The 19,752-nt window shown below is 40.2% G+C and overlaps 1 long non-coding RNA gene across 1 annotated transcript in view; it reads left to right on the top strand.

Moving 5' to 3' along the window:
• Positions 1–12,246, top strand: part of LOC144380188 (uncharacterized) — a 34,774-nt gene extending 22,528 nt beyond the window's left edge. The window contains exons 2-3 of the long non-coding RNA XR_013444035.1: positions 2,896–3,053; positions 12,156–12,246. This is a non-coding gene — a long non-coding RNA (uncharacterized LOC144380188). The remainder of the gene's footprint in view (positions 1–2,895; positions 3,054–12,155) is intronic.
• The last annotated feature ends 7,506 nt before the right edge of the window (positions 12,247–19,752 follow it).

Below are 19,752 nucleotides of genomic sequence, written 5' to 3'. Positions count from 1 at the left end.
ACAGAGTGCCATCAGCCCAGTTCTCCGTTTTATAGCGACGGCGACTGGCGTTGAACCCCACCTTACAACTCACGGAGCCTCTCCAGCCATTATCTCCTTTAATTCTAACAATCCCTCTGGGAGGTCAGTTGATGTTGTCCAATTACCCTCATTTTCTTGAGAAGGAAATTCAAGTTCAAAGAGGTCCTGTGATTTGCCAGCTAGGGAGGCCCCACGATCACACAGCTTCGTGCCCAGACCTGGTGTCCTCCCCGCCACCCTGGCCTGCTCTCGGAGGACTGCTGGGCACAGCCTGCTGCTCCAAGCAAGTGATTTCTCAGCAAAGCCACTGGCTTCTGGCTGCGGGCAGAGCCCCCGCAGCTGCCAGGCGCCCGGCATTACCCACAGCTCTGAGGATCCCCTCCTGCCAGCACTGGTGATGCCCACTGTCTTGTAGCAACTGTTAGTGGCATCAACCCTGAGGGGGCGCAAGAGTGAGCTGGATTCCATTTCAGAGCTCCTGGGGTCTTCAGAAGGGGTCTGCCCTTTCCCTTGGCATTTGGCTGTCCCCGAGTCCAAGGTCAGCCTCGCAGGGCGCAGGCAGGGTGTTGGCACCTTGGCCCCTCCCCGCTGCCCCATCCTGGGCGGCCCCTGCCCCTGCCACAGGTCTGGGCTCTGAGAAGCAGAGGGCTGTCTGCTCCTGCCAGGCTTCCTTTTGCCAGGTGCCAGGGTGGGAGGCGTCAGATCTGGGGCACTCCTGGCCTTCTAATCCACCAAAGATTCCAGCAGGTGCCAAGTCTCTGGCATCAGGGGAAATGACCTCAGAGCTTTGGACGTGGCTGGCAGGCCACTGCCTGGACTTAAAAGTCCCCTGGCAGGCACCTGTCACCCTGTCTTGTCCTTCCTCTGCCTCAGACCTTGCACGGGGAGCCGAGGGTCTGGGAAAGAAAACTGGCTTCTAGGATCGAGTGAGGCCCTGGAATTTCAAAGCCCCTTTTGTGAGTGTTTGGTTCCCAGAACTCTGAAAACAGAGCTGTTGGATGGGCATGGCTAGCTTGGGTTGGGGAGGCCTGAACAAGACACTGTCTCGCCCCTAGGATCCCTACACCTCATGGTGGATGAGAAATCATAACAAGGGCACTCTTCCCACTAAACACAATTTCCAGGGCCTTCACCTCCTTCCTGGGCTCCATACTGCTGAGACTGTGCTGGGAGCAGACCGGGTTCCCGGTCAGGATCCCTGGCCAGGCCCGTAGGTGAAGGAGCCCTTTCCTTCCCTGTGGCCCTGTGTGGCTGCTCTGGCCAACGCTGAGGGGAAGCTGACTGGATCCTCCAAATGCCTGCCTGGCTGGACCTTCTTCAATGCCCCAATGTCTTCCCAAATAATGTTACTCTGTAGAGGTGGCCAGGAACGAGAAAGAGAGAGAGCGAGTGTGTGTGTTCACTCACCAGGAAGAGCAGGGCAGATCCACCTCTCTCCTTTGAAGATAATCCTTCCAATGGCTGCTTCACACTCAGCAGAGCTCAGGGCTCAGACCACCCGCAGGAGAAACACTGCAGCCAAATCAGTAGAATGCAGTGGGGGTCAAGCCACCTCTCGACAAGGCTGACCCGCCCACTTACCACCTTTGGGGATTTGGGCCAAGTCACTTGCCTTTAGTTTCCTCCTCTATAAAATGGGGATACAGTGGTGTCTGCCTTAAGGGGTGTGTGTGTGTGAATTTTTTTGTGAGATAACGTCCCTTAAGTGACCAACACACAGTCCATCCTCATAAATGGCAACAGTTACCTGACTGGGGACATCACACACAACAGGCACTCGGGAAATGTCTACAGAATGAATTAGACACTTTTCCTTTTTTGTCTTCCAAATATTTGTTCTTTACCTGAAAAGCTAGTTGGGGTCAGAAAGTTCTGATGCTTGGAAACAAGGCGGGGGAGGGGCACGACTGGGGGCAGGGGGAAGGGCTGCTGTGTCCTCCTGGGGGCTTGATCTGACCAAGCTGAGTGTGAGGCCTGGGCAGTGAGTAGCTCGTCCCGGAATCCCAGGACAGCTCTCCAGGGAACTGGGCTAACGGGCGTTTCAGTTCCTTGCCCTAATAATGAATATTCTCATTTCAAAAATAACTTTAGTTAGTTGTTATTATATAAGTGGTATGTGTTCATTAAGACAAAAGCTTATAGCAAATTTATGATACCAGGCACTGTTCTAACACAGCTTAATTGATTGAATTTGCACAAAATTTTACAAGGTAGGTACTATCATTTCCTGCATTTTATAAGTAAATCAAGGTACACAGGTACATTTCCTGGAGTCACGGGGCTCAGAAGTAACAGAGCTGTCGGGCTCCAGAGTCCCTGCTCTTAACCACTGTACCATCATGCCTTCTTTTTTTTTTTTTTAATTTTTTATTGTTATGTTAATCCCCATACATTACATCATTAGTTTTAGATATAGTGTTCCATGATTCATTGTTTGTGCATAACACCCAGTGCTCCATGCAGAACGTGCCCTCCTCAATACCCATCACCAGGCTAACCCATCCTCCCACCCCCCTCCCCTCTAGAACCCTCAGTTTGTTTTTCAGAGTCCATCGTCTCTCATGGTTCTTCTCCCCCTCCGATCTCCCCCCCTTCATTCTTCCCCTCCTGCTACATTCTTCTTCTTTTTTTCTTTCTTAACATATATTGCATTATTTGTTTCATAGGTACACATCTGAGATTCAAAAGTCTTAAACAATTCACAGTGCTTACCAGAGCACATACCCTCCCCAATGTCTATCACCCAGTCATCCCATCCCTCCCACCCCACCCCCCACTCCAGCAACCCTCAGTTTGTTTCCTGAGATTAAGAATTCCTCATATCAGTGAGGTCATATGATACATGTCTTTCTCTGTTTGACTTATTTCGCTCAGCATAATACCCTCCAGTTCCATCCACGTCGTTGCAAATGGCAAGATCTCATTCCTTTTGATGGCTGCATAATATTCCATTGTATATATATACCACATCTTCTTTATCCATTCATCTGTCGTACCATCATGGCTTCTTGTCCACATGGGTGAAAACACAGGTAAGTAAAAATAAGTTCAAGTAACCTATGTTCTTAACATCCAGAGATACTTGCTGTTACTGCGAACAGTCTAGCAAGGAGTTGACACACACAGATATCAAGAGAAGTAATAGTTACTTCGTATGTGATAAAAATATGGTTAATCTTTGTCATATGTGAACAGCCCTTTAAAAATTCATGAGAAGTGGACCTCACTAAAAATGGGAGATTCCACAACAGAACTACAAATGACCACTAGATCTATATTCAACCTTGCTTACAGTTACAGAAACAGTAAGTAAGTAAGTAAGCTGACAAGCTGCTATTTTCATGCATCAGATTTGGCAAGGATTCGGAAGACTGACAGTAGACAGTGTTGGCCAGGGGGTGGGGTAAATGCTGACAGCCTTTTTGCAGACAAGCTAGTAACATGTATCCAAACCCTTATCCACCTGGGCCCCTTTTGCCTTATTATTTTAACTTCAAATCATTTATTCTAATAAAAAGGAATAGTCAAATGGAAAAGATGTATGTGCTAGAATATTCACTGGGAGACTTTTTTTACAAATCAAAAAGTTGAAAACAACTTAAATGCCTTTTAAAAGGTGATGTGTTAGGAAAAATTCTGTAAAGCCACAGAACAGATTATTACACAACTATTCAAGGGGATAAGGTGGATTTAAATAAGGGGGGAAATCTATAGTAAATTCAGAAAGCAAATTGCCTTATATGGTCTTATTTTGGACAGGAGATCTCCCAACTGACCCTAACTTGGATTTGGATTTTGACTATTCAACTGGTTTTCTGGTATTTGCAGAAGTTGAAATGTTTGGCAGATGATTTTGTAAATACTGGGAGGTTTCCCTTTGCAGTCTCCACGAAAGAGCTAGGAAGTGGTAGGAGGTTTCAAGCAAGGTTAGGGTTACAGCCTGCATAAGCAAAGGGCAGCACAAGATTTTTTTTTTTAAGATTTTATTTATGCATTCGACAGAGAGAGAACACAAGCAAGGGGGAGTGGCAGAGGGAGAAGGGGAAGCAAGCTCCCCGCTGATGAGGAAGGCCGAGGCGGGACTCGATCCCAGGACCCTGGGATGATGACCTGAACCAGAGGCAGATGCTTAACCAACGCCACCCAGGCGCCCCTGGGGTTTTTTTGTGCATCTCTATTTATATGTATTGAAGATTGTTGTGTGAGCTACACTCACTTAAAAGTAAACAAATTTATTGAACATAAACACAAAAAATGTGCACCTTGATGAATTTTCACAAAGTGAGCACACTCCTATAACTGCCATTCAGACATATTACCAGAAGAAACCCCAGAACACCCCTTGTGCGCCCGTCAGCCATTTTCCTTTCCCCAGAGGACCATTCCTCTGACTTCTAATATCAGAAATGAGTTTGATCTGTGTCTGAATGTTACATCAGTGAACCTAAGATAGCCTTTCACTTTTGTAAGTCTTCTTTAATATTCCTCAATAAATTTTTGTCATTTTCTGCCTAAAGTTTCTGCACAGTTTTGTTATCTTTATTCCTTTATGTTTCTGTTGTTGCTGGTACTGTATATGGTATTTGACTTTTCTTCAATTTCTAATGAGATGGAAATGCAATGGATTTAAAAAATTTTTGACCTTGTTTCTAAATTCACTTATAGATTGTAACATTTTATCTGTAGATTTGTTTAGATCTTCTAGGTATATAATACTGCCATCTATGCGTTATGACAGTTTTTATTTCTTCCTTACTGATCCTTGTGAATTCTGTTTCTCCCTTCCCTTCCTCTGCCCCACCTCCACCCCCACTCCTTCTTCTTTTTCTTCTTTCCTTTCTTCTTTCCCTTCTTTCCTCCTCCTCCTCCCCCTCCTCCTCCTCCTTTTTTTGAGAGAAAGAGCACACACATGGGCAAGTAGGGGAGGGGCAGAAGGAGAGGGAGAGAATCTTAAGCAGGCTCTGCACCCAGCATGGAGCCCTATGTGGGCTTGATCTCAAGACCCTGAGATCATGACTGGAGCTGAAACCAAAAGTCAGGCGCCACTCAGGCATCCCCCTTTTTCTTCTTTATAACGATTTTCCTGGCTAAGACCTTTACTACAGTGTTAAATAGAACTGATGATAATGGGTATCTCTCTTCCCATCTCAGTGGAAAACATTCCACCATTAAGTATGGTGTTTGCTGTAGAATTTTAAAATTTGAGATGAAATTCAGATAACATAAAATTAACTCCTTTCAAGAGAACAATTGAGTGGCATTTAGTAATTTACAATATTTTGCAACCACCACCTCTATCTACTTCCAAAACATTCCCATTATTACAAAATAAAATCCTGTACCCATTAAGCAATTACTCCCCATTCCCCCCAAACCCTTGTTTCTGGCAATTACCAATCTACTTTCTGTTTCTATGGGTTTGCCTGTTCTAAATATTTCACATACTAAATGAAATCATACAATATGTTATCTTTTGTGTTTGACTTCTTTCTCCTAGCATGACATTTTCAAGATTCATCCATGTGGTAGCTTTTATTGGGACTTCATTTCATTTTATGTGGAATAATATTCCGTTGTGTGTACCTACCATGATTTGTTTATCCAGGCATCTGTTGATGGACATTTCAGTTGTCTCCATCTGTTTGCCTCTTGTGAGTAGTGCTGCTGTGAACATTCACGTACAAGGATTTGTTTGAGTCCCTGTTTTCAATTCTTTGGGGCATATACACAGCAGTGGAATAGCTGAGCCATATACTAATTCTGTGTTTAACCACCAAATTGGTGTGTGTGTGTGTGTGTGTGTGTGTGTGTGTGTGTGTGTGTGTGTGTTTGGGGAATCACCGATCTGCTTCCCACAGCAGCTGCACCATTTTACACCCCACCAGCAATGTGTGAGGGGTACAGTGTCTCCATGTCCTTCCTTATCAACACTTGCTATTCTCCACTTTTTTGATTATAGCCATCCTCTTGGATGTGAAGTGTGTTGTAGATTTTAAAAACACATTCTTGGGCGCCTGGGTGGCTCAGTTGGTTAAGCAACTGCCGTCGGCTCAGGTCATGATCCTGGAGTCCCGGGATCGAGTCCCACATCGGGCTCCCTGCTCGGCGAGGAGCCTGCTTCTCCCCCTGACCCTCCCCCCTCTCATGTACTCTCTCTCATTCTCGCTCTCTCAAATAAATAAATAAATCTTTAAAAAAATAAAAAAAAAAATAAAAAATAAAAACACATTCTTTGTCAGATTAAGAAAGTTCCCTCCTGGCACAGCATCATTTTGTAATACTCTTTGGAAGTGTTAAGGTCCTGAAAAATAAAGACCAAGGAAAGAACTGTCTCAAGTTGGAGTAAAGGACGTGATAAGTAGAGGCAAGGTGGGATCTTGGATTGGATCCTGAACCAGAAAAGGACAGTAATGGGAAAACTAGCAAAATGTGAATAAGTTCTATAAATTCATTAGCCATATTGTATCAGTGTTAATTTCCTGATTTGCACTGTGGTTGTGTAAGATTACTGTAAGATCACAGATAGTTAAGAGTATATGGGAACCCTCTGCACTATTTTTGCAACTTTTCTCTAAGTCTAAAATAATTCTTTTTAAGATGTGTTTAAAAAAAGTTCCCGTCGGGCGCTTGGGTGGCTCAGTTGGTTAAGCGACTGCCTTCGGCTCAGGTCATGATCCTGGAGTCCCTGGATCGAGTCCCACATCGGGCTCCCTGCTCGGCGGGGAGTCTGCTTCTCCCTCTGACCCTCCCCCCTCTCATGTGCTTGCTCTCTCTCATTCTCTCTCTCTCAAATAAATAAATAAATAATCTTAAAAAAAAAAAAAAAGTTCCCGTCTATTCCTAGTTTGCTATGTGTTTATTGTGAATGGGATTGAATTTTAGCAATGCTTTCTCTGTATATATTGATGTTTTATGCAATTTTCTTCTTCATTTTATTGACATACTGAGTTACAGTGATTGGTTTTTAACTGTTAGACCTGCCTTTTTTTCCTGGAATAAACCCAACTTTGCTTTGATATGTTACCCTTTTTGTTTTGTTTTTTTTGTAGTTTCTTTTTTTATTCCGAGTTGTTTTTTTTTTTTAAGATTTTATTTATTTATTTGACAGAGAGAGAGAACACACAATCAGGAGGAGCAGGAGATGGAAAAGTAGGCTTCCCGCTGAGCAGGGAGCCCGATGCCGGGCTTGATCCCAGGACTCGGGGATCATGACCTAATCCAACGGCAGGGGCTTATCTGACTGAGCCACCTAAGCGCCCCTTTTTAGAAGTTTTTATTTAAATTACAGTTAGTTAACATACAGTGTAATATTAGTTTCAGAGGTAGAATCTAGTGATTCATCACTTACATACAACACCTGGTGCTTATCACAAGTGCCCTCCTTATCACCTTAATCACCCATTTAACCCATCCCCCCCACCCCCACCTCCCCTTCAGTGACCCTCTCTTACTCTTCTTATATGTTGCTAAATTGTTTTGCTATTTTCTTTTTTTAGGATTTTTTTTTTTTTTTGGTACATCTGTTTCTGAGAAAGTTCAGTGGGTGATTTTCCTTTGTTGTTATGTCCTTATCAGATTTCGGGATTAAGGTTATGTGATCTCATAATACAAGCTGGGAAATGTTTCTTTACCTATTTTATGAAAGAGTTTACGATTGGTATTGTTTCTTCTTTAAATGCTTGGTATTTTCATCAAGGACGTCACCTGGCCTAACATTTTCATTGTAAGAGGGTTTTTAACTACAGATTTGATTTCTTTGGGAATATGGTTAAGATACTTTATATTTACCTTGTGTCAATTTTGGTAAATTGCGCTTTTCTAGAAATTTGTCTATTTAAATTTTCACGTTCACTGCCATATTGTTTATAATGTGTGGGATCTGTAATAATGCTCCAGTTTGTTCCTGGTATTGATATTTTGTGTCTTTCCTACTTTTATTCTAAATCACCTTTGCTAGGGGGCTTATAAATGTAAATCTTTTGATGCTCTTTATTCTATATTTGTTTTCAACTTTCTTAATCTCTGTTGCTATCTTTATCATTGCTTCCCTTATACTTTCTTTGCTTTTAATTTGCTATTTTCTAACTACTTGATCTGGAATATTTAGATAATTGATTTTGGGTATTAATTTTTTTCTAATACATGCATTTGGGGCTATACTGTTTTTCTTTAAGCATCGCCTACACAGCAGCCCAGAAGTATTAATATGTTGTTTTTATAATTTCCTTCAAAATACTTTCTAATTTTTCTTGTAATTTCTTTTCTGATCCATGGGTTATTGATAAGTATATGGCTTAAACTGCAAACTCTTTGGAACCTTTCTAGTTTTCGTTCTGTAATTCATATCTAGCTTATTTCCATGGTAGTCAGAGCCACACATTCCATATGATTTTAATTCTCTGAAATTTGTTGAGACTTGCTTTATGGCCAAATATACTTTCACTTAATTTTTTTTCCATGTCTACTTGAAAAGAATGTATATTATGCAGTTGTTGAGTGCAGTGTTCTATATATGGCCATGGGGTGAAATGCAGTAATCATGTTGTTTGAGTTGTTTGTATACCTATTGATTTTTAGTCTGTTTATCAGTTATGAGAAAGTTGTGTTAAAATCTCCTGGTATAATGTGAATTTATTTCTCCTTTTAATTCGATAGCTTTTACTTTGTGTTATTAGAGGAGATGTTGTTAGGTGCTTACAGATTTAGAGTTGTTACATAGTGCTAGTGGATGGACCCTTTTATTATTCTCTCTTTGTCTGATAATGCGTCTCTTTATTTCTGATAATGTTCTGGCTTATAGTCTACTTTGTCTGATATTAGAATCACCTCTCAGTTTCCTTTTGGTTAATGTTTCTTTTTGGTTAATGCTAATGTTTGTATCTTTTCTCATTCTCTTGTATCCAAATTTTCTGTATCCTTGTATTTAAGATCATCTCTTATAAACAACATATAGTTCTAAAAATCCCAACTAATAATTTTTATCCTTTAATTAGCATAGTCTATTTACACTTAATATAGCTATTAATATATTGAAATTTTAAATCTACCATTTAATCTACAACTGACTGACTTAATGTTTATTTTTCTTTTTTCTTCTCCTGGATTAGTTTTTTTAATAACACATTTTCCATTTCTATTAGTTTGTTAGTTATACTTTCTTTTATTCATGGAGTTACCCTAGAGATTACAATATGCATTCTTGACTACTGGAATATCATATAAATTGGTACTTTATATTTCTGGGTGGTGGAAGGTCCTTAGAACATTTTAACCTCATTTACCTTGCTCCCTCTCTTTATGATATTTTATGTATTTTCTCTTGTATTTTATGTATTTGGGGGCTCCGTTGTTAGGTGCACATATGCTTATAACTGTTACATCTTCCTGATGGATTGAATATTTTATCATTATAAAATACCTTTCTTTGTCTCTAGTAAAAATTTTTGTCTTAATATTTATTTTGTCTGATATTAGTATAACCACTCTAACAGTCTGCCTAATTTTTACATGGTACATCTTTTTCCATTCTTTTATTTTTAACCTATTGTATCTTTGAATCTAAATCGGAAATGTATATAGCACAGTGTTGAATCATTTAAAATCCATTTTTCTGATCTCTTCCTTTTGATTGAAGTGTTTAACCCACTTATATTTTATGTAACTATTAATAAGGTAGAATTTATGCCTGCCATTTTGCTATTTGTTTTCTACATATCTTATATGTTTTTTTGTTCTACTACTTCAGGGTTACTGTTTCCTTTTACATTAAATTGATATTTTATAGTGTATTAGCTTAATTCTATCCTTCTTCTTCTTCTTCTTCCTCTCCTCCTCCTCCTCCTTCTTTTTCTTCTCCTTCTCCTTCTGCTTCTCCTGCTTCTGTGTCTGCTTCTTGGTTTCCCTGAGGATTGCAATTAACATCTTAATGTAAAACAATCTAGTTTGGATTAATACCAACTTCATCTCAATCTTATACAAAAACTTTGCTCCAATATAACTCCAAACCTTTGCCCTTCCTTTGTGCTTTTGGTGTCATACAAATGACATCTTTGTACATTATAAGCCCACTAACAGAGTTTTATAATTATTGTTTTATGTGGTTGTCTTTTAAGACAGAAAGGAGCAGAAAAGAGTTACAAACAAAAATACATTTGTGCTATCTTTTATATTGATTTATGTAGTTACTTTCACTGGTACTCTTTATTTCTTTGTGTGTGTTCAAGTTATTGCCAAGTGTCCTTTTATTTCAGCTTGAAAGATCCCCATTAGTATTTCTTATAGAGAAGATCTACTGATGATTAATTTTCTGTGAATGTCTAAATTTTTGAGTTATAGTTTTGCTGGATATAGAATTTTTGGTTGATAATCTCCCTCTACCCCTGGCATATTGAATATGTCTTTACACTGCTTTCTGGCCTTCATGGTTTCTGATGAGAAGTCAGCTGTTAATCCCATTGTAGATCTCCATAGTATTTCTTTTATTCCCATCTCCTAGAAATGCGTTCTCAGTTTTTGTTTGACTGGAAATATATTTACTTTACTTTCATTTTGGAAGATATTTTCACTGAGACTAGAAGTCTAGGTTGGTGTTATTTTGTTTGAGCTCCATAAAGATTCCATTGAATTGTCCTCTAGGCTTCCATAATTTCTGTTGAAGAACTGCCAATCTTTTTGTTGTTCTTTTGAAAGTATGTGTCTTTTTTCTTCTGGTTGCTTTTACAGAGTGTTCTTTGTCTTTGAGTTCCAGTAGTTTTAGTATGGTGTAACTAGATGTGTATTTCTTTATATTTATTCTTGACACTCAAAGGCCTTCTTGGATTTATGACTTGATATCTTTCACCACTCAGCCATATTCTCTTCAAATAGAACTGCTTTTCCATTCTCTTTTTTTCTCTCATTTTGATGAAATTCCAATTCTATGTATGTTTAGCCTTTCTACCATATCCCACGTCACTTAGATTTTTTTACTGAATGCCATATGTCGTGTATAAAAAAATTGTAGAAATAATTTGAGGCTGTGATGATGTTACTTTCCTCCAGAGAGGATTTGTTTTTGCCTCTGGCAGCAGTTTGAATAAGTGTGGATCACCTTAGTCCAGTCTGAGCCTGAGTTGGTTTGAAACCAAATTTTAGTCTTTAGAAGGATCAGACTATTTCCTTTTCACCTTCATTCCTCAGGTGTAGCTCTTCTGGAATACTAATTGGAGCTCTGAGGTCCTTATAACTCCTTGATGAGCCCTGAACTTCAACCTTGCTCTTCCTCATCATGTGAGACTGCTGAGGACCCTGCTTAGTTTATAAGACTTCAGGACCGACACTGCTTATGAATCAGGAAAGACCCAGCACAAAAGCCTCTGTGCCTCTCAGCCCTATGGCACTTATTAGCCCTGTGGCTAATGCCTCAAAGGGGAACTGGGCATAGGGCTAGGCTCACTTCAAAAACCTCCCTTTTCCTTAGGGATTTTGGCTCTTTAAGTCCCAGCTTTCTTCACACAACAAAGATGTGTAAATAAACGGTTTTTTGAATAATATTTTTAATTACAGAAAGTTGCAAAATAGTACAGAGTTCCTGTATATCCTTCATCCAGTTTCCCCTGATGTTGACGTCTTACCTAACCTTGTTAGGTTTATCAAAACCAATAAGTTAACATTGGTACAATGCTATTAAGTAATTGACAGACATTATTCAGATTTCACCAGGTTTTTCTGTTCCTATAATCCAGGTACCACATTAAGTTGTCAGGTCTGTAACGTGGTCTATAACAGTTTTATCAGTCTTTATTGTTTGTTCTTCATGACCTTGATAGTTTTGAGGAGTACTAGTCAGGGATTTTGTAGACTGTCTCTCAATTTGGGCTTGTCCATTATTTTCTCATAGATCAGATGGGATTATTGGTTTGGGGGAAGAGTACCACAGATGAAAAGTACCATTCTCATTACATCATATCAAGGGGTACATATTATGGACTGGATGGTTGTATCGGCCAAAATTTGTAGGTCGGAGGTAAGGCCTTTGGGAAGTAATTAGATTTAGATGAGGTTGTGAGAATAGGGCCCTCATGATGGGATTAATGCTTATTAAGATTAGGTAAGAGCTTGTTTTCTCTCCCTCTCTTTGCCATGTGAATACACAGAGAGAAAAGAAGGTGATCATCTGCAAGCCAGGAAGAGGGCTCTCATTAGAAGCAGAATCTGCCATCACCTTGATCTTGATGTCCAGCCTCCAGAACTGTGAGAAATAAATATTTGTTGTTTAAGCCACACAGTGTGGTGCATTCCAATTGGATGGGGGCTGGCAGTGCTGGCAGTGAAAGAATTCACCTAAGACAGAACAAAGGAAATAGTTTACTGAATACACTGCAAGGGAGCAGTGGACAGATAGCAAAGGAGAGACTGTCTGCCACGAAGTGGTGTGAGGGGCTATAGTTATAGGGTGGAGTGAGGAAGTACAGGAACGTATGGAATTTCTCCTTTTTTGGTGACTGTGCCTGGTTGTAAGTAGCCCATTGATTAGTTAGGGCCTGTGGCCATTTCCAGGTGAGTTACTTAATGAGCCTGCTTGCATTCGGCTTGGTGGTCACTGTGGGCCCTTGTGCTTTGCTCGAGTTCCCATTGCTCAAGCCTGTTGTCTAAAAGCAGCCTCTATATTCCCCCTGGCAAACCAACAATGACAAATCTTTGGCGTTTAGGCAGAAGTCTCATCTTCAGTAGCTTCTTCCTGCAGAATGAGGGGTGTAGAGATGTCGTCCCTACCTATTGGTCAACATTGGTCAGTGGAAATTTATATGGAGGAATTATGAAAGGTGGAGCAGCCAAATCCAAGGTGGACAACATATATGAATCTCCCTGAGTGGAGAGGATCATCTGCGGACTTGAAGTTATGGCAGTAATGGAATCTCGGCACCAAGTGGAGAAACATCAGAAAAGACAACAAAATAAAATTCTTGTCATCATGAGAAAGAGAAGCCTGAATAAAAGACCTCTGATGGTTGACAAAATCCTCCTCCAGTCCAGGAGTTTTTAGCTAACCATTAAGAGAGAGGGAGGGATCCTTTAAAGTGCCAATTTGAGTATTCATGTCATCTAGTCACCCTGTCACATTTTTGTGGTAATCTGGAGTAACATAACATTCTGTATTAATAAAGCATAGGCTCTTCCTTGATCTGTAGTCAGAAGGGCCATTTGGTTTTGGAAGGCCACCTTTTGAATTTGTGGGTGATTGTGGGTTGGGCTTAGTTAAAGATGGACACTGTATGCTTGACTAAAGCCCCTGCCTGCAATCAATAGAGATGGTTCCTAGGACAATATGGCTAAGGGATAAAACCTTCAAGAAGCCCTCTTTGTTTATGTCTAGCCTTAACAATATCATAAGTATGAGGAATCACTGGCAGGTGGGAGATGACCTGTCCCAGGAGACAAGGGCATCCCCAAGTGCTTCATCCAGTCCAGTCTTAAGTGAGGCCATCTATTATTTCCATCTCCGTAAGTCCATAGTTAATCCTATAGAGTGGGGGTACACTCCAGCTTTTAAGGAGTGATTTTGTCATCCCAGCCACACAGAATTTGTCAAGGTGATAGTTGAGTTATACAACTGTGTGGAGTCCATCCTGTTTTCCAGCTGCTCAAACAAGCATATGTCCATAGGGTCCTGTTATTAGCTCCACAGAGTAACAAGCACCAATATTTGTCTATACATGGGCTACTATGGCAAACAACAAGCATTCAAAGACAATTAATCAGAATTAGAATTTAACATCCTCGAAGATGCATTATTGAAACATAACTTTTCTCTCTAAAATCACCCTCATTTCCAAAGATAGCCAAATCAAGACTAATTCATTTGAAAAACAAGTCCAATTTTAACAAACTTGGTCTAAATATTTACATGAGCTCATCAAGAATGGTGATTGATCATATAGATTCTTTAAAACTTGCTTCACTGAAACTTTTCATAAGGAATCTCTAGATTGAACTTTTAATAGATTCTGGAGGCCAGAAGCCAAGCCAAATACTTGCCATCAGACATGCTTGCAATACCTGTAGATTTGGGTGAATTCCTTTTCTTAAGGTCCCCAAAATATCCTGAGATTTCCTGCACCTGCCAGGATTTTTTACTCACATTTTAACTCACCTGGTAAGGCTGCTGGGAACTCTGTAAGCAAGTTATCTGACCAACATTTTCAAGGGCCTTCATTGGCTCCATAAACTCAATCTTAGTTCCTTAAAGCTGTCTGGTGATATCTGAGTCTATGCATGTCTCTCTCAAATATGACACTCCAGTCAAAACCTTGGTAAAATAACCAATGTTTCTAATGGTGTCCTGTTACAAGGAGAACAGATTCTCATTGAACTTATGCAAATAATTATAATTGCCATGGAAGAAAGAATATTCAGTGAGAGTTTCTGAATTTCAGAGGGTTCAGGCAAGGGAGAAAAGTTAAATGTTTCAATTTGTTCACAAAGGAATAGTTTATCACATTTCCGTAAGTCATAGATAGTTTAAGAGAAAACTTTCTCAATCTGGAAGAACAAATATTAGAAACCAACAATGTTTTAAATAAGAGTCACAAAAACTATAATCACCTTCCTCAATTCATTCAGTCCCATATTACTAATTCTAGTTGTTTGGATGCAGCCTTTCTGTTAGTCCTGGAAATTCTTACCCATTTTAGTTTTATGATTTTAAAGATATCAAAAACCTGTATTTGTCAAAAGTCCTTTTCATTAATCTCCTTAAAGACAAAACTCATTCTGCAAGAGCATCAGAACAGTAACTATAAATGACAAAAGACTCAAAAAATGGACATGGTTAGAGATCTGATATGAGAGTTCATTATAATGTAGCTGACAAGGAAATCTAGTTATTTCTGTGACACACAACACTTCAGTAATCAGATTATCAAGTCATGACCTTATAAGCAAGACATTAAAACTTCAGGAATTTCATGTATTTTTTTTGAACAGTTATAGCATTTACCCATACAATACAGCCTAAGGCTTATCATTATTTGTTTGAGTGCTTCCCAAGTAACATATCAAATAAACAAGCCTAATTAGTCAAAAAGACTTCATTTACAATTGAAATCTCAGGGAATTTTGTTAGAACCCTCAGAAAATTTTAAAGCATGTGCCTAAATAGGATTATAGATCATTATAAATTTTGAGAAGTTTTAACTTTCAATAATCAGAGACCTGATAAAGATAAAACAGAAACTTTGGTTATGTGGGTGGATAAAGAAAAGAAAAAAAAAACAAAACACTTTTGTTCACACTTTTTTTTTTTTAAAGATTTTATTTTTTTATTTAAGAGAGATAGAACACGAGTTGGGTGGGGGAGGAGGCAGAGGGAAAGGGAGAAGCAGAGTTTCTGCTGAGCAGGGGCTTGATCCCAATACCCTGAGATCACATCCTGAGCCAAAGGCAGGGGCTTAACCACTTAACCCTTAACCGGCTGAGCCACCCAAGCACCCCATGTTTACACTTTCTTATCAAGAGCAGACCAACAATCCAAGGAAACTTTGTCCTTTTTAACAGAGAGTAAAGCAGAATTTCAATCTTATACCAGTGTACTTTAAAAATTCACTCATTTCAAATTTTGGTCCTGACTACACATTAAATTCTTTTCTAAAGCTTTTCCTTCATAAACCTTCTACAACTTTCTTTTGCATTTAGATTTTGTCCTAAGCCTTTTCTCTCTAAATAACCAGTCTCATTTTAGGACAAAATTGCTTTCTTTTACATCAACAAAAATGTATTCTCACTTCTTATACTTTTCTTACACATCTCCTACTTTACTATATAGAGTTGCTTTCCGTATTTCCATCAGTCTTAATTACATTTAGCAGAATTTTAACTCTTAGAAACCTTAGTCTCCAGTAGTAAGCAATTGTGAGCTGTCTATTACAACAGGATTCTTTAGATGGCAAATTTATGAATACATTTCATAATTTTTATAAATACGCATTTTTCATAGAACAATCTTTTTTTAAAGATTTTATTTATTTATTTTAGAGAGACACTGTGCACAAATGTGGGGAAGGGCAGAGGGGGAGGGAGAGAGAGAATCTCAAGCAGACTCATGCTGCGCACAGAGCCCAACTTGGGGCTCAATCTCATGACCTTAGATCATGACATGAGCCAAAATCATGAGTCAAACACTCAACCTACTGAGCTACCCAGGTGTCCCCATGGTACAATCTTTTAATAAGGCACAAAGCATGTTTTCCAACAGACCCAAGTATCTTTAATTTCTCTGCAATAAGAAGTCAAAAGCAGATAAACCTTATGTTTAGTAATTAATGTTTCAGTATTTTATCTTATTTGGAAAAGACTTAGATATCTAATGAATTCAACCTAATCTATCATTTGACTTAGCAAAACTTTAAAGTTTCAGGTTACCATAGATTTTGAAAGTGATCTTAACAATTATCCTTGAGAATTTTATGAGACAGACAAAATTAACCATCATTTTAAGCTATCTTTTGCTGACAAATTGCAGCAGAAATAACCTGAGCTTATTTGTCCTTTAGTAAACCTTGATAGAATAAAAGTTTTATATTTAATGTGGATAACTCTAAAAACATGTCTATTTTTTTAATTTATTTTTTATTATTATTATTTTTTATTATTATGTTATGTTAATCACTATACATTACATCATTAGTTTTTGGTGTAGTGTTCCATGATTCATAATTACATCAACAAGCTTAAATTAGCTTTAATACCAAGTATGTTGTATCTGTGTCCACTAAAAGTCAATCAGTTTGTTCCCCACTGTTAATTTCTACCTGGGGTACCTTTGGGAAAATCTAAAGTGGGTGGTTTAAGTCCAGGGGAGCCCCTGGGCCTTCGGGAGTAGGGAAAAGATGATAGGGTAGAATAAAAGATGGGTCATCTAGACTGTCCACAGGGTCAGAAGGGCCATGAAACTGAGCAAAGCACTTTCTACAGTTTTTGTGGAGGTCAGGACTTTTGGGACAATGCCATGAAGGCTTGCATATATGGGACCTCCCACCCGTTGGAGGAGTTCTGGCAAAAGAGGTCAGCTTTTCTTATAGTATTATAAGAAAGGATTCCATGGAGGGGCCATACTTCTTGATCTGGGAGTTTATACTGAGACCAGGAAACGTAACATAAAATGATGAGACTTTTTCCTCTGGCTTTGGGGGTCAAATTGTTCCAGTTTTTAAGAATATAGCTCAAGGGTGAGTCCAAAGGAATAGAAGGGTTTATCCCTTGTTTCCTTGGATTGTTGGTTTGCTCTTGATAAGAAAGTGTAAACATGGGGTACTTGGGTGGCTCAGTCGGTTAAGGATTAAGCGGTTAAGCCTCTGCCTTTGGCTCAGGATGTGATCTCAGGGTATTGGGGTTTGTCCCATAGGACAAAGACCAGCTGCTCATTCCCAAAGGGGCGTCCCACTAAAGGGAATGGAGCTCCAACTAGTGGTCGTGATTTCAGTCAGGGTGTCCCACTGACGGAGAAAGGACCTGACCTTATATGAGGCAACTGACTCTACTGAGGTGTCCCACTAAGGAGAGGGCTGTGACAGATGCCAACAGCAATCCCTACTGGGCCGTCCCTTCCAACAGGAGAAGCTGAACACCAGGTGGCCAAACCAGGTCAGGAAAAGGAGGGGGGGGACTCACTACTCAGATGTGGAGGATTGTGTTTTGCTCCTAGATCAAGATGGCGGCTGGACAAGTGGGAACAAAGGAAGGGGGGAAGGCAAAAGAAGCAAGGTAGCTGGGAGTCAGCCAGCATCAGGAAGGGGTCCCAACCGAGTCTGTAGCATGTGTAGATTCCCCCTGGGTTGAGCTGCCGCTGCCAACAGCGCTGCACAAGGGGCATGGAGGCCTCAGAAGAGAGGGAGTGGGAGAGGAGAGGAAAGAGGTCCTTTGCCCTCGTAGGCAAGGACAGTTCAACCTGTTCGTCCTCAGACCTTCAGACCACACCAGGGAGCTGTCCTGGCCAGAGACCTTCAGTTGTCTGAGAAGTACTAGGGTTAGACCACTGAAGGGCTGAAAAGAGAAAGGAGAGGGAGGGAAAGATCCCTCCGAAGGGCAGGAGGGGAAATCCCTAACCCTTTCCCGCAAAGGCTGTCAAGCAGGCTCCCCCTGGGGCTTTGGATCCAATGCCCCTGGGGGAGTAACGTCCACCAGAGGACATCAGTTCCCCAAGGAGTTCTAGAGTTGGTCCACTGAGGAAAAGTCCCGAGAAATTCCTGGAGAATGCAGGGAGAGTCCCAGACCACCAGAGGTTCCCCATAAGGGCCACCAAATGTGGTGCATTCCAATTGGATGGAGGTCGGTGGCATGGGGAGGGAGGGGGGCAAGAATTCAGCCAAGGCAGCACAAAGGTGATAGAATTTTACTGAATAACTGCAAAGGAGAGACTGTCCGCTGCGAGGTGGTGGTGAGGGGCTATAGTTACAAGGTGGAGTAAGCAAGTATGGGAAGGTAGAGAATTTCCCCCCTTTTTTGGTGACTGTGCCTGGTTGTTAGTAGCCCCTTGGTCATTGAGGGCCTATGGCCATTTCAAGGTGGGTCACTTACTGAGCCTGCTTGCATTCAGCTCGGTGGTCTCTGTGGGCCCTCGTGCCTTACTCAAGTTTCCATTGCTCAAGCCTGTTGCTAAAAGCAGCCTCTACGCACAGTCTGTGGTATTTTGTTATAGCAACCCAAACAGACTAAGACAGTACATGATGTCAACATGACTTATACTAGTGATGTTAATTTTGATCACTTAGTGTCTGCCAGATTTCTCCACTATAAAGGTACCCTTTTCCCCTTGCAGTACTATATTTTTTGGAAGTGGGTCTCTAAAAAACAGCCCACACTCAGGGAGAATTAAGCTCCACTCACGATTGCAGGTGGGGTATCTATTTATCTAAGTGGAAATTCTTCTGTATAGAAGATCTGTCCCTGAAACAGATTGTTAACTTTTGCTTTTTCATAAACTTGTGTGTCTACTTGTTCTCAGTGCAAGCTAGTTTGTTGTGGCTAGAAACAAAAGTCTGCTGTAATTTTTTTTTAATATTCCATGTTTAGAAAAATTATTAACAGTGATTATCTCTGGCATCTGTGGCAAATGAGATTATATATTGCTATGTGCATTTGCGGGTTTCACTTTCTACAGTCCTATATTATTTGTATATTTTATAATAAGCACGTATTTTATTTTACAACCAGTAAAAACAATGATGCTTTGTCCATTTTGTAAAAATAACAGAGCAAAACAGCGGCCTTCATCTTTGTTACGGTGATCTATGACTATGTTTCTCAGTGAAGGAAAAAACTGAGTTCACTGTCTGGATTATTTAGCCTCCAAAACACATCTTTTCCTGTGAACTGCACACGGAACTGCACTCTTGGGTCAGTATGTTTGATGCATAAAACCCAAGGGTCTGGAGTTCACATTCGGCACCTGCCCCATACTGGCTGAGTGACTTAGACAAACACTCATCTCTCTATGCCTCTATTTTCTTGTGAGGAAAAGGAGGCAATCATTATATCTACCTCTAGGGCTATTGTGAGGAATGCATGAGATAGTGAATGTGTAACACTTTGAATAGCGCCTCACTCAAAAAGTGCTCAAGTCATGTTAACTATGACTATTATTACAAAGGGGAGTCAGCTTGTTTTAGTCATTCCAGACCATTCTCTTCACTGTATCTCCCTTTGGAATCCTGCTTATTGTCATGACTCTTTCAGATCTAATTTCCTCTGTAATTT

The sequence above is a fragment of the Halichoerus grypus genome, chromosome 15, assembly GCF_964656455.1.
Source record: "Halichoerus grypus chromosome 15, mHalGry1.hap1.1, whole genome shotgun sequence".
Lineage (NCBI taxonomy): Eukaryota > Metazoa > Chordata > Mammalia > Carnivora > Phocidae > Halichoerus > Halichoerus grypus.
The sequence above is the reverse complement of the archived record's forward strand: the minus strand, read 5'-3'. Positions and strand labels throughout refer to the sequence as shown.